This window comes from Tachyglossus aculeatus, chromosome 20 (genome assembly GCF_015852505.1).
Source record: "Tachyglossus aculeatus isolate mTacAcu1 chromosome 20, mTacAcu1.pri, whole genome shotgun sequence".
Taxonomy (NCBI): domain Eukaryota; kingdom Metazoa; phylum Chordata; class Mammalia; order Monotremata; family Tachyglossidae; genus Tachyglossus; species Tachyglossus aculeatus.
This window is the reverse complement of record NC_052085.1, coordinates 9139070-9153887: the sequence shown is the minus strand read 5'-3', so window position 1 is coordinate 9153887 and position 14818 is coordinate 9139070.

The following is a 14818-nucleotide window of genomic DNA, read 5'->3' as shown; positions in this document are numbered from 1 at the left end:
TCTTCTTTTCTGAGTTTAATATACATCCTGTTGACTCTACTTATTTCTTCAGAAAAAGGAAATATGTGTGGAGTAAGATAGTGCTATTGACATCGTTTCAAGATCTGGACTGAGTCATCGGTAATGCACGTTAAGCAGAGTTGAGCATTCATCATTATCAATCAAAGGTATTTGAGAGTTTACTTTGTGTAGAGCACTGTACTAAGAGCTTCGGAGAGTACAGTACAACAGAGGTGATAGACACATCCCTTGCCCACAAAGAGATCACAGTCCAGAGGAATATTCTCTTATCACTTTTTCAGATTGCAGGCAGACTTGTGGGGAGGTGCAAGGATGAGGGTGGGACTTATGTCTTTTTTTTAAAGACCTATTTCAATGTAAAAGAAAAGTCAAAGGACCAGCTTTTCAGCACAAATGAAATCCGAGTTATAGATTAGCCTTGAGTTCAACATGTTTGTTTTTAGATTTCTCAGGTTTTAGAGGCATTGCTGAGTCCTCTGGGCCTGTAGGATACGTGCTTGTATTAACGTGGTAGCTGTTTGGATGGAGCAGAAAGGATGGGTTTTAGTAATGTGTATGTTGGAATGACAGAATTTAGTGCTTGAATATATGGGCTGAATGAGATGCCAAGGTTATGGGCTTATGAGACAGGAAGGATCTTAAAGAGGAAATGATTTAACAGGAAGAAGCTCCCTATTCTGCCTTCTACATTCATTCATTCAATCATATTTATTGAGCGCTTACTGTGTGCAGAGCACTGTATTAAGTGCTTGGGAAGTACAAGTTGGCAACATGTCTTACCAAAGGAAAGACAGCCACAATGTTGCTTAATTTTGAGTTTCATCCTGGCTCAGGTTTATTAATCTTTGACAAGAAAAGTGAACAGACTACTTATGAGAGACTGGAGAAGCTAATTAGCTAATAAGCATGAGAACCATTCTCTTACCAAAGGGTTCTAAGCCAGTAGAGCTCAGTGCTGAGGGAGTTTCTTGAATCTTAAAAAACGTTAGGGATTTTGGAAAATAGGACAGACATCTGTTTTTCTATCAATCAGTAGTATTATTGAGCCCTACTCTTAGCAGGGCGCTGTACTTAGCACTTGGGAGAGTACAATAGAGTTTAAAGACATGGTCTCTGCCTTTAAGGATCTTATGGTCTAGTGGAGGAATGGCGCAGTTGTTGACTTGCTTGGAGACTGGGAATTCTTTGCTGGGTTTTAAATGAGTTAGTTTTCAGAGCAGACATCTACATGGTTAATCACAGGTAAAGCATGTAGCCAATGCAGTGTAAGTTCTCTTACACACTTAAGAAAGCACGGGGATGGTGTTCTGGGGAGAATTACAGAAAATAACTATACTTAATCATTACATAGAAAATTTCAAAGATGACGTGCACAACGTTTAGGAGCTCAGAGAAATTAAGCTGGACTAGCATGCCTAGGTGCGGAGTCATAGAGAAGAAGCCGAGCCCGCCACTGACTTCAGCTGGGGTTGGAATACATGAAAATGCTCCAGGATCAGAAGGCCAGCTCTTTAGGGAAACATTTCTGACTCCTGCAATCAATTCATTTCTAGTGATGGGGGAACATGTTTTTCATTGGTGGTGGGGGGGTTTAAAAGCAAACAAAAAGGTTTTCAAATTTTCTGAAAAAGCCCCAGAAATGATTCATGAAAAGCAGTCACTTGGCTGGTACAGTTGGTGGCTAAGATTCATTGGCCAGCAGGGTGGGGGTAAACAGTGGAAAACACTGTGATGTTTGCAAATATATCAATCAGTGGTATTTATTCAGTGCTTATTCTGTTCGGAGCATGGTACTAACTGCTTGGGAGAGCACGGTAAATAGAGTTGGTAGGCATGTTCCCTGCCCATAAGGAGCTTAGAGTCTAGAAGAAGAGCTTTAGCGATCCATCAACCAATTGTATTTATGAGTGCTTACTATGTACAGAGCACTGTACTAGGCACTTGGGAGAGTGCAATACAGCAGAATTAGTAGACACATTCCCTGCCCAAAATGAGCTTACAGTCTGCAGTCCTCTTCATCTGTGAAAAGGAGAAGATACTCACTCTTCGTATGTGTTTGACTGTGGGCCCCTGTATGAGACAGGGACTTGTTTCTGATCTAATTCTTATATCTTCCCCAGGATTGGGTGCATTAAGTCTAGTGAGATTTTTTTTTTTCCAGTCTTGCTGTGACTCATTTTTAACATTGCTAAAATGGGACTACATGCCACCTATTGGTGGGATGCCTCAATGAGCCCTCAAAACACATACATAATGTCACCCCAGCCTCACGGCATTTCTGTATATAGCCTTATACTCTACTGTTTCTCCTGTCTGTGACTCTGTCTGCCTTCCCCTGTAGACTCTAAAGCTTCTTGTGGGCAGAGATGGTGTCTACCAACTCTGTTGTATTTTCCTTTTCCCAGTGCTTAGAACAGTGATTTGCACATAGTAAGCCCTCCATAAATACCACTCATTGGCTAATCAGTAACTGTTCTAAAGCCCTTCAGGAATAGCAGTTGCATAGAAGTGAACGGAGTTCTCAGCATGACCTACCTAAAATTATTTTTTAGCACTTAGAAAAACAGGAAGTTTGAGAATGCCTTTCCACTCCAGTTTCATTCTGTGCTTGTTGAACATAAATGTGAGATAGTGGAGTATATTATAAACTGTGCAGGGTAGTAGGGATGTCTTAAAATCCTAAATCTTGGGCCGTGATTTTTATGTTGGGGGCTGGGATTCCTTGGGGGACTTGAAGTGGAGGAGCAAGGAAGATCATGGGAACATTCTAGGACGGAAACTAAATAGGCAGGTAAAAATGAAAATCACCATGATGTTTGGGAAATGTGTCAATCAGTGGTATTTATTGAGCGCTTACTCAATCACCCCTGCTGTCTCTCCCTCGCCCCATCTCCACCTTATCTGGTTTTTCTTCTCACCCTTCCCTCTCATCTCCTTGTCCATATTATCACCCCAAAATATTTGGCTGCCTGCCCCTGTTATAAGTCTCCCTTTTCCAGGGTACATGACAGAAAAGACTTGTCGATTGTTCTTGAATCCACCACAGAGAAATGGCTGTCTACTTACTGATTGCTAATATTTATTGAATACTGACCTTGTGCAATACACTGTACTAGGTGCTTGAGAATATTCAAAGTAGATATAAGTTGAAGACATTCTCTGTCCTCAAAATACGGTCTGGGAATGTCTGGGGCAGAGAGACAAAGGGAAAACAAGACGGAAATTTCCTTTAATGCAACATAGCCCAGTTGACAGAGCATGGAGACTGGGTTCTAATCTAGACACCGCCACTTGTCTGCTTTGTGACACTGAGCCAGTCACTTAACTTCTCTATGTCTATATCCTCACCTGTAAAATGGGAATTCAGTACCTACTCTTCCCCACCTTAGTCTGTGAGCCCCATGTGGAACTGATTGTATCCAAATTGGTTACCTTGTATCTACCCCAGTGTTTAATTCTTCAATGCTTGACAAATACCACAGTTGCTAATGAACATCAAAGATAACATATAGGAAGCAGCATCCTGATGCCTTGCTATTTTTTTAGTTTTTCTCCCTCCACTCCCCCATCCCCAGTCCAGTAAAAACAGAAAAGACCTTAATGTTCTAAATTCTCCAAAGGCCCCACTCTCAGTTATGTCCACCCTCGGTGTCCAAAATGGCGAGGAAAGGAGAATGGAAAGAATGTTGGGCTATTAAGCGTCAAGGGCATGGTGGCTTTCGGTGATTTTGCTGTTCTTTCACTTGAAGAGTTTAGGCCACAGAGCTTTTATTAGGGAAGTGGTAACTGCTACCCAAATTTGTAGTAGTAATAGTATTCATTAAGCACTTACTGTGTGCGGAGCAGTATACTAAGTGCTGGGAAAGAATACAAAGGTGGAAATTGGACATGATCCCTGTCCTTGATGGGGAACTCACAATCTAAATTAGGCACGAGCTTTATTGTTTTATGTAAAATGTATTGATATGGTGACTCCCTGTGTTCATAAATCTAGAACAGTCCTGTTTAGTTTTAATCAGAAAATAACACCATGTTTGGTTTTGATTTTCGGTGTCCCCCATTGCATGAGGATTAGAATGGGTTGGTGAACAAGTTATCTTGCTAATTCTGTTTCATTTTCATACGATCATACTTAACAAGGGTTCCTGGAATCATACAGAATAAGTGCAGTCTACAAAGTACATGTTTTCTCTTAAGGACCACTGAATTATATTAGCAACTTTCCACCACACTAATATAATCCTGGTAAGTCATTTTCGAGTTGCATTAGTGAAAGTGAATGATAATGTACCACAAGAAAAAATTACTCATACAGTTAAATTTTTTTTTATTAATTTTATAATCACACCAGTCTACCGAGTTTGGGCTCATAATAGGTCCCAAGTTGTGAAATTAAAAAAAACACAAATAGGGACACATTTCTACCCCTTTGTGTTTAGGCATACTAAAATCTGATAAACCATTAGCTATTTACTTTCAGCTGTATTGGACTGCTAACCTGATTACTTAAACCGCTGCAAGGGACTAGGTTAACATTTCTATTTTAGTCCTTATTCACCTACCTAATAATAATTATGCTTCATATGTGGCTGTTCTGATGGTTCTCCTCTCACCTCTCTGGCTGATCCTTTTTATTCTGTCACTGTTCTTTTGCTTCTCAGCCGTTAACTGTGGGTGTCCCTCAGGGCTCTGTCTGGGTCCCCTTTTCTTCTCCATTTGCACTCACTTCCTGAGGGCGCTCATACACTCTTCCTGTACCTCAGTCTCATCGCTCTCGCCCCTGACCTCTCTTCCGCATCCTGCCCCTGTCCTGGCTCTCTTCCCCTTTGTACCCAGCAAATGATCACTCCCCCACACCTTCAGTGCCTTATTAAAATCACATCTCCTCCAAAAGGCCTCCCCAGACTAAGCCCTCTTTCCCCCGATTACTTCTCCCTTCTACATCTCCCTTGCACTTGGATTTGTACCCTCTAAGCACTTGATAGTTATCCCACCCTCAGCCCCACAGGATTTATGTATACATCAATAATTTATTTTAATATCTCTCTCCCCCTCTAGATTGTAAACTCCTTGTGGGCGAGGAACATGTCTAACAAATGTATCATAGTGTACTCTTGCAAGCACTTAGTACAGTGTTCTGGACACAGTAAGTGCTGTGACAGAAGTGAATGTAATCATTACTGTTGTTCCTAAAACCACCGTATCACAGAATCCATCTCCATGAAACGGAGGCATTAGAGTTCAGATGAGGAATTCAGTGATGGGGTGGTTCTCAGTTATCTCTGAAATGAGGATGCAAATAATAATACTAATGGTATTTAAGTGCTTACTATGTGCCAATTTGTGCTCTTTAAAATGGATGCACCGAGTGTTTGAGCTGCTGGTTTTCTACAGAACAGTCCACATTCCTAACAGAAGTGCTGGAAAAGCTTACTGCGGACTCTTCTTCCCTGGAGCTCTTGAAAAAATATGACCAATACCCATATGTGGGGATTGGCTTGGGAGAGACAAAATGAATTCTTAATGTCTTGTACATTTCTATCTTTCTAGAACCCAGTTAATTCTAACAAGAATGTTACCTTTACTTTTTTATGGCATTTGTTAAGCACTTACTATGTGTTTAAATATTGGTCTAAGTGCTGGGATAGGTACAAATCAATCAGGTTGGACACAGTCCCTGTCTTCCATGGGGATCACAGTCTAAGAAGGAGAATTCTCATTTTACAGTTGAGGGAACTGAGGCACTTTGAAGTTAAATGACTTTCCCAAGGCTGCCCAGCAGGCAGCCTATGCCCTTGCCAGTAGGCCAGGCTGCTTCTGTGAAAACACTCCTTGAAAAGTCTAGTATTCATAGTCACTTCACTTCATATTCATATTCACTTTATAATGATTCCAAGACTATAATATTCTTAGTTTGTTGCCCATTTAAAATGTAAAAAAGTCCTCTAATTATTTTTTAAAAAACCCACTTCTCAAATTAAAAGGTATGGAGAACAGGAAAGCCAAATGAACTCATTTTTAAAAGTATGACCACTAGAAATACATAAATCATAAAATGCATAAAATCAACACATGTATATAAATCATGATGACTACTAACTTTGTCTTTGTTATAGATGAGGGAGCTGAGTAAAAGGTGTAATTGATGTATGTCCAATGAAGTTTAAGTAAAAATCATAGTTAAATAACAAAAATTTTAAATAGCTGTTCTTCAAAGTCCAAACATCTAGGAACAGTTTTAATGGATTTGAAGTGATAATTTTGAGGCATTGGAAAATTAGTATATATTTGCAAAACTAAAGCAGACCTGAGATTTTGATTGTAGTAAATTAAATTAAAAAATTATATTGCAGACACAACCTGAGTTTGTTAAATGTTCAGTCTCTGTCTCTTTGTGGCCACTGGGATTTTATCTTTCTCAGTCTGGGGAACTCTCCTTTTTCAGTGATGCAAATGGTCCCAGCCTAGACTGAGGGATTGGCTAGAGTTAGTCCTGTAAAATCCCTGCAGTTCATTCATTCTTCTCCCACCAGCAGGTGTCATTATGGAAATATGAAAATACTGAAATATTCCTATTTGGAAAAATGTCTGGGACAAAGAGAACCCCCCCAAAATTGCAAAGAGCTAAAAGCAACAGGATAACACTAAATTTGGCAATGTTATTTAATATTCAGAATAACTAACATGCCATCAGTCTGCACTTTAAAAAATCATAGCATTCTCTAGATGAGTGCTAGTACTGGAACCTTTTTTTTAAGGGCATAATCAGCATCTCCATACAACTCTTTTATACTTTCATGGCCTTAATCATCCTGCCAGTGTTTTCAGCTTGAGTAAAGTCATCCTCATGGGCTTGAAAAATCAAGGCCTAAGGAAGGTGGAACCCAGAAAGTCAGTAAAAACTTAAGCACCATCCTGAGGTTCCTTTGACAAGTGGCTAAGGTGCAGAGTATGATGGAGTGTGAATTAGTGTGAAGGAGCACAAAGTCAGCAGCATCAAATCTTGAAGGACTAGGGTCGGGAAAGTTATTTTGAAAGAGCCATTGCCTGTCACTTTTACTCCTCTGCCATTTTGGATAATCAAGAAACTTGGAGAACCAAACATGAGCAAAAGGATTGGAATTTAATAATGCTGTTGAATACTGGGCCATGCTACTTCTGTATTTTTGACACTGGTTAAGACTGCTCAGTGGCTGTGATTTTGATGGTCTCTTCACACCTTATTAAACCTTGGCTCAGGCTACATCATTTGCTCAGCACTCCTAACCTGGAGTCCTAGACCGAATCTCCCAGGTTGAGCCTCAGGATCCTACACCAGAGTCTCTGCGCAGGGGGGCTGGTGGGACTGGGACCTTGAAATGAGTCCGAGGCTCAGTTTTTGAGGGAGAAGTTACTGCTGCACTCGCCTGGTGTTTCCATGGGTTTGGGACTGACTGCTTCGTGGGGTGCTGAGAACCCAAGTGTGCTGAGGCAAGGAGATTGAGCCCTGCCCAAACCCCATTGGGCTTGACCCCATCCAGCCCAATGGGTCTGGGGGCCCCCAGGGCTCATGGGCTGATTCGGGTGTATTCAGAGCTCCACCCCATCTATACAATGCTGTCTGCATTTAGTCACTTATCTGCCTTGTGCTGTACAGTGGCCTTGACTGTTTAAGCCTGTGAGGGAGACTTCTGTCAAGCTAAAAACATTGGCAGGGTGAATAAGATTTATTGATATTCTCAAGAGCTCTCTGTAATAAGTATGGTATTTAAGGGCTTACTGTGTGCCATGCATTGTACTGTGTGCTGGGGTAGATGCAAGGTAATCAGGTCAGGCACAGTCTCTGTCCCACATGGGGCTCACAGTCTAAGTAGAAGCAGGGAACAGGTATTGGATCCTCATTTTACAAGTGAGGAGACTGAGGCACAAAAAAGTTAAGGGACTTGCCCAGGGTCACACAGCAGGCAAGGTAGAGCTGGGATTAGAACCCAGGTTCTCCGATTCTCAGGCCCACACTCTTTCCAGTAGGCCACACTGCTTCTCTGTAGTGCTACTGAAGTCAAACTGCTCATCAACACTGAGTCTATCTTATACCCTTTTTAGCTGCTAATTGCAATGCCTCGATTATGGTCCCCAGTCCTAAATTCTAAATATTGGTGATTAGAGGGACAGACACATTTGGACTTTGGTTATTGGGTTTCAGTTTAATCAGGAGAGATTTTGGTTGCACATAAGGAAGACCATCTTGGCTATCGTAGGGCTATCAAAGACTCTCCACCTTGATCTTTAAAGAGGGAAGGGAGAACCATCTGTCCTGAAGAACTGGCCATTCACTTTCCTGGTGGCTGGGGGCACTTGACAACTTTCAAGGTGGAAAGGGAAGCAGGTTCCAGGTGAACCACATCTGAACCAGTACACCCTAAAGGGGGGAACAGTGGCCTCTCAGCCAGTCAGAATGGAGTTGGGTTCAGATACCTGAATTGAGAGTGGTAGAGACTGGCCAATCTGGAGGAGCCTTGGAGGGCTCTGAGAGAGTTCTCTTTCTCTGTGAAGGCCAGGGCCTCCTGAAGCAGGCTCGATCCAAGAGAAGGCCCTGCATCTCCAGAGGCATCACCATTTCAGAGGTGCCTGGGAAGCTCACACTGGCCCCACAAATCCTGTGGGGGAAGATGTAAATCTGCCTCTGTGCTAGGCTCAGCAGCAGGCCTTCTGGGTGAACAGTGTACCCTAGTGAATAGAACACAGCCTTGGGAGTCAGAAGGACCTGAGTTCGAATCCTGGCTCCTCCGCTTGTCTACTGTGTTACCTTGAGCAAGTAACTTCACTTCTCTGCGCCTCAGTTACCTCATCTGTAAAATGGAGATTAAGACTATGTGTCCCAGGTGGGACATAGACTGTGCCTAACTTGATTAGCTTGTATCTACCCCAGGGCATAGTACAGTGCCTGGCACCTAGTAAGGGCTTAACAAATACCACTAAAAAAAATCCCTATGTCCACAAGCTCACTTTCCTGTTGCCCAAATCTGCATTGTCACAGATGAGTACTTTCTTGCTACATCAGGAAAAAGATGGATTTCGTGGCTTTGGAACAGCACTTTCTTGTTTTGCTTAACCACAGGCAGAATACGATCTTTTTGTGAAATGGAAACTAGATTGCAGGCATCTTTCTTCCAGCGGAAGATGAAATAGATCCTCAATAAACTTTGCCACATACAACTCTGACCTACATTAACTTGCGCTGAAATCCTATAGACTCAGGCCTCAATCTCTGAACTCAGTAATCTCCCGTAATACTGTAAATTACCCACATTTGGCTCAGTCCCTTCAGCTCCAGTGAGTAATCCAAGAACTTTCAGATTTTGGCCCTTAAAATGGGTCTCTGGGGATGGGTGTGGAAAATGAAGAACGCTGATTTACCCCTGATTGTTGCCCAGACCGTGATCCGCGTTCCGAACTGTGAGCCAATTGATACCTGGGGCATTGCCCTCCACACTCCAGTGGCCAGTGGGCCTAAGTTTAGAGAAGCAGGGTGGCTTAGTGGATAGAGCACAGTCCTGGGAGTCAGAAGGACCTGGGTTCTAATCCCAGATCTGCCACTTGTCTGCTGTGTGAACTTGGGCAAGTCACTTCACTTCTCTATGCCTAGATTACCTCATCTGTAAAATGGGGATTAAGACTCTGAGCCTTATGTGGGACAGGGACTGTGTCCAACCCAATTTGCTTGCATCCACCCCATCACCTAGTACAGTGCATGGCACTTAGTATGCATTTAGCAAATACCATTATTATTATTGTCAGTCCTTCTCTTCCATGGACTCCAGGGCCTGTGAGCCTCTAGCTATTCCCTGTCTGTATGTTATGGTGGATATGTAGAACACCTTTCCCTCAGGCTTGTCCAGAAAGGTGGCCACCTCTCTGATCTTGACCTACAGGGTGGAAAATTGCCTGTAGCCCTGGCAGAAAACCGCAAAATCTGGGAAGCTAGCAGTGGATTTTGCTATTGCAGCCACCACTCTTTGAAGTGCAGGGATTTTCTGCCTCATCTGCAGAAGGGACCATTGTTTGGCCGTCTCCTGACTTCTGCTGTCACCAGAAGTGGGTTAGTTGTGGGGTGTGGGGAGGTGGCGGGGGGGAGGGGGGGGAGAGAGAGAGAGAGAGAGAGAGAGAGATTAGAAGGAGAAGAGTAGGGCTTTGAATTACTGAGTGACAAGGATGTAAGGTAAATTCACTGATTGTTAAAAGCATTTGAACCATAGTGTGTTGTCTAAATATGTGTAGTGTTATAGATTCAAATACCTGCTTGGATCTGTGTGAAAACTGTGATGTTGTGTACAGTGATAAACCCCTGGTGTTTTGTGGGGTGGCGGGGGTGGAGGGAGAGTTTCATTGTATTTGTCTTCATTAAATATCTAGTGATACCACAACCCACTTCTTTCCCTTCTTAGTGCTCACACCCCATATTCTGGCCAAGCCAGTGTGGGTTAAACTTAATGGCTGATTGAAAATATTCACAGAATCCACATGTTTCTTAATGTCCTTAAGGAAATCGCCTCATTAACTATCTAATGAGAGGAATATTTGCTATTCATACTTTTAGGTCATAATTTAGCATGGAGAGGACTAGGAAGCACTGGATTGCAGTCAGGCAGAAAGGTTTTTTTTTTGTTTTTTTTTTTCCTTCAACAATTGTGTGTGTGGGTGGGTGTTCTGATTGACCCAGCAGCCCACCTGATTGACAGTGGCTGCCTGGGATTGCTGACTTAACCTCTCCGAGAGTTTTTCTTGAAAAAGTAACAACAAAAAGATCTCTGTGCAAATATCCTAAACATTCAAACTTTCAACTCTGGGCTCAGAAAGTACCCTGTAAGGGGAACAGTTACTTCTCTGGCTGATGAGCAGAGCCAATGAAGACTTTGGAGCCCATAAAATTGTGGGGAAGAGAGTTACAGGAACAGTCAAAGGAGGGAGAGGTGAGGGAAAGGAAAAAGAGGGGTAGGGAGAGAGGAGGAAAGGGGAAGCAACATGGCCTAGTGGGAAGAGCATGGGCCTGGGGGACAGGCACCTTGGGTTCTAATTCCTACTCTGCCACTTGTCTGTTTTGGAAATTCAGTCAATTCACTTAATTTCTTTGGGCCTTAGTTGACATGTAAAATGGAGATCGAATACCTGTTCTCCCTCCTTCTAGATTGTGAGCCCCTCTAGGGACAAAGCTGTATACTCCTTACCAGCACTTAGTACAGTGCCCAAAGTAAGTGCTTAATAAGTACTATTAATAGTATTTGGGTAGACCCTCATGTGGGACAGGGACTGTCTGATCTGGTGTCTACCACTATACTTAGCACAGTTCTTGGAACATAGTAAGCACCTAAATGTCACATTTATTAAAATGTGTAAAATTGGAATAGGAGAGGAGGGGATAGGTTAACATGGACTGGGAGAGGAGGAAGGTAGCGGAGGAAAGAGAATAGAAAGGAGGAGAAAGGTGGAAGAGGGAAATAGAAGAGCAGTGAAAGAGGTGGAGAAGAAGGGGAGAGGCCACCTTCTCCAGCTGCATTGTGCACTTTCCCTGATCAAGATACTGTCTGCGTACTTGTTGAAACTTCCTGTCACTGAGCCAGTTGCAGTTGTAGCATCTCTTCCAGGAAAGGTTCTATAATATGCCCCCAGACTCCTTACATGCTTAGGGTATGTTGAAAATGCACCAGATTGAACCCCCACCTATGCAGTATGATAGTCAGTATACTAGTTCAGGACACCATAATCCTTGAGGAACATTGTTTTAAATGCTCTTAGCTCTCTGGGGACACCTTGCTGCATAAAATGCCCTGAATGGGCACCATCCATCACTTTCTCAATGGTGATGGTGTTTGTTGGGGCATAGTGGTTCTCATTACAGGGGAGATTTACAGAATTGGGCTTGGCCCCCTGAATGGGAGGCATCTTAGCAAACACACACATAATGATACCCCATCGGCTGGTATTGTCCCCTGTCTGAACCTAGAATCTGCCAGTGATATCTGTGGAGACCGGGACCTGATTGCTCATCATGTCTTGAGGAGTCTCTGGGAGCTGGGCCAGGGCCCCAGTGGTGAAATAAAACCAGAAGGTTTAAGGGCACTCGCCACAGCAAGAGGTCATACCCAGACTTCTTCGTAGGGGACAGTGATGTCCTGGCTGAAAGTCGGTTTGATTTTTTCAGGAAGGTGGGAAGATGGGCATAGTACCACTGCAATCCCGACCGCTGTATGCCATTTTAAAAAGATATCTTCGAGCAGAGGTTTCTACTTCTGGAGATTCTGGACTGCTGCCATTCTACCTCCCAGGATCCTGGTAAGTCCAGAGGCCTTGCCATTTGCTCTCTAAACTTGGAAATAGTGTTTAATGGGAATGTACTATCTCATGTCCCTCCCCTTAACCTAATTATGGATCACAGTACTGCACCACTTTAGTAGTTCCTCAGCAATATATCTTAAAAGCTGTTTCTCATGATGAGGCTGTCTTGCTGCCCGGTTCTGCATCCGCCTGGTTTTTCCTCTGGTCCATCCCCGTCCGGTACCAATTCAGCACCGGACGGCTAAATGTTTGCTATTCATTCATATTTTTGGGGCCGAGCTTCCTGGCTGCTATGGCTACTGACTTCAAATTCTGGGGCCCAGAAGTGGTAGCTGCATTGAGTTTTCTAAGAAGAGATTGCAGTGGGTCTAGAACAACTGGGGGTTTGGGGTGCCCTGGAAACATGCTCTAATTCAGGTGGATTCTGCAGAAATGGTGTCCATTCTCATACTGTGCAGTTTGCCAGCATAGTGCATGTGATGTCATATGGGCCTTGAGGGTTTGATTCTTTTGGAGGCCTTCCCAGACTGAGCCCCTTCTTTCCTCTCCCCTCGTCCCCCTCTCCATCCCCCCGTCTTACCTACTTCCCTTCCCCACAGCACCTGTATATATGTATATATGGTTGTACATATTTATTACTCTATTTATTTATTTATTTATTTATTTTACTTGTACATTTCTATCCTACTTATTTTATTCTGTTGGTATGTTTGGTTCTGTTCTCTGTCTCCCCCTTTTAGACTGTGAGCCCACTGTTGGGTAGGGACTGTCTCTATGTGATGCCAATTTGTACTTCCCAAGCGCTTAGTACAGTGCTCTGCACATAGTAAGCGCTCAATAAATACGATTGATTGATTGATTGATTGATTTGGAGTACCATCACCCCAACTCACAGTCCATCTGGAGGTTTTGAGGGTCACGGCTCCTGTTTAGGCTAGGAGGGATGGCCTGAAACCCTTGACTGCCAGCCTTGTGGCTTAGGCTTCCATGGCCTAGGAGTACCGATACGTTATGTTTATCATGGTTAAAATGTGCTTGCGGCCCTTATTATGGATTGAAGTTTGGGGCTTAGAGTCAAGATTGACCTGCTCCCAAGACCATTGGCTTGTCTGGAAATGGCTTGCTGTGGAGCATAGAGGCATTTTCTTCTCTTAATTATTGTCATCTGTTTTCTGTTGGGGCTCCAGTCCTTCTTCAAGAGGGCACGCTCATTCATTCAGTCATTCAGTCATACTTATTGAGCGTTTACTGTGTGCAGAGCACTGTGCTAAGCGCTTGAAAAGTACAATTCGGCAACAGAGACAATCCCTACCCAACAACGGGTGCACAGTAACTCCTGACAGCTCTGTACGGGAACGATTGTTTGTAGCTGGGTTTGCATGTTTGGCTGTTTGGAGTAGGGTTTGGCTGTTTCTGAAGCCAAGATGTAGGGTTCTGCTCATTTTAGGTCAGACCCCCGTGTTTCTCTTTATTATTGTGCTGTAACTCCTATTTCTTCCAAATCTCTCGCCTTGATTCATTTCTCCTCTCACATTGGTATTTCAAGCTGTGATTGGACAGAGCCTCTGCGAGCCAGTCCATGCTATCCTTATCAACCTATCCAGCCTCCATCTCTGATTTCACCCGAACAAATCCTGTGTAAAAAATGGTAGAGGCTGGTGTTGAAGACCTCTGCCTTAAACAGCTACACAGAATAATCTCATAAATGAACTCAGTCACCAAACATGGACATATCTGTTACCCTTCAGCTTTTCCTGGACCCCCACACAATGACTAAGGAGACTCATCTTACATTTTCTTGGGGATTGCTGCTAGCTTTCCTGCCTTTTTGAAGTAAGGCACTAGGGCAGTTAGCCTAGCCCCCTCTCTGACAATGGCACACTGTGGGATGTCTTTCAGGGTTGGCATTATGTGAGTGGTTCCTGGCAGGCAGAGTCAGAGAAGTAAGTAGGCCAGGCCATGCCATGTGCAGCTGAACCTGGGGTGGGTTGGAAGGCACCCCACTGTTGTATTGAGTCATTAACTGTAGAGTTCCTGTCTCCCCCACTTGATTGCAAGCTTCTTGAGGGCAATGATTGTGCCTATTAACTGTATCGTACTCTCTCAAGCACTTAGTGCACAGAGCAGTACACCCTGGTTTCCTAAGTGTGCTAAACCACTGGACAGGACCCTGGGGGCAGGGTGGGTAGCAGGGGCTTGGATGGTCTGTGGGATTGACTCATTCAGCCCCTTCTGAATGGTTGCATGGGTTGGGTGGAGGGTAGTCATGGGATCAAATCTCTGGGGAATCTCTTTCAAGTTTGTTGGGGTCTTAAATGGGTGGGGCAAAGTTTGATGGGTAGGCAAAGCCTACTTAGAGGTACATATATCCTCGTGGTTTAAGCCAAGTGTTACATTATTTGGTAAGATGCTTGATAGGTTTTCTCCCTTGCAGATTTAAAAAGTTCACCTTGGCCCATAAGGACATGCCCACCCACTCAGTAGG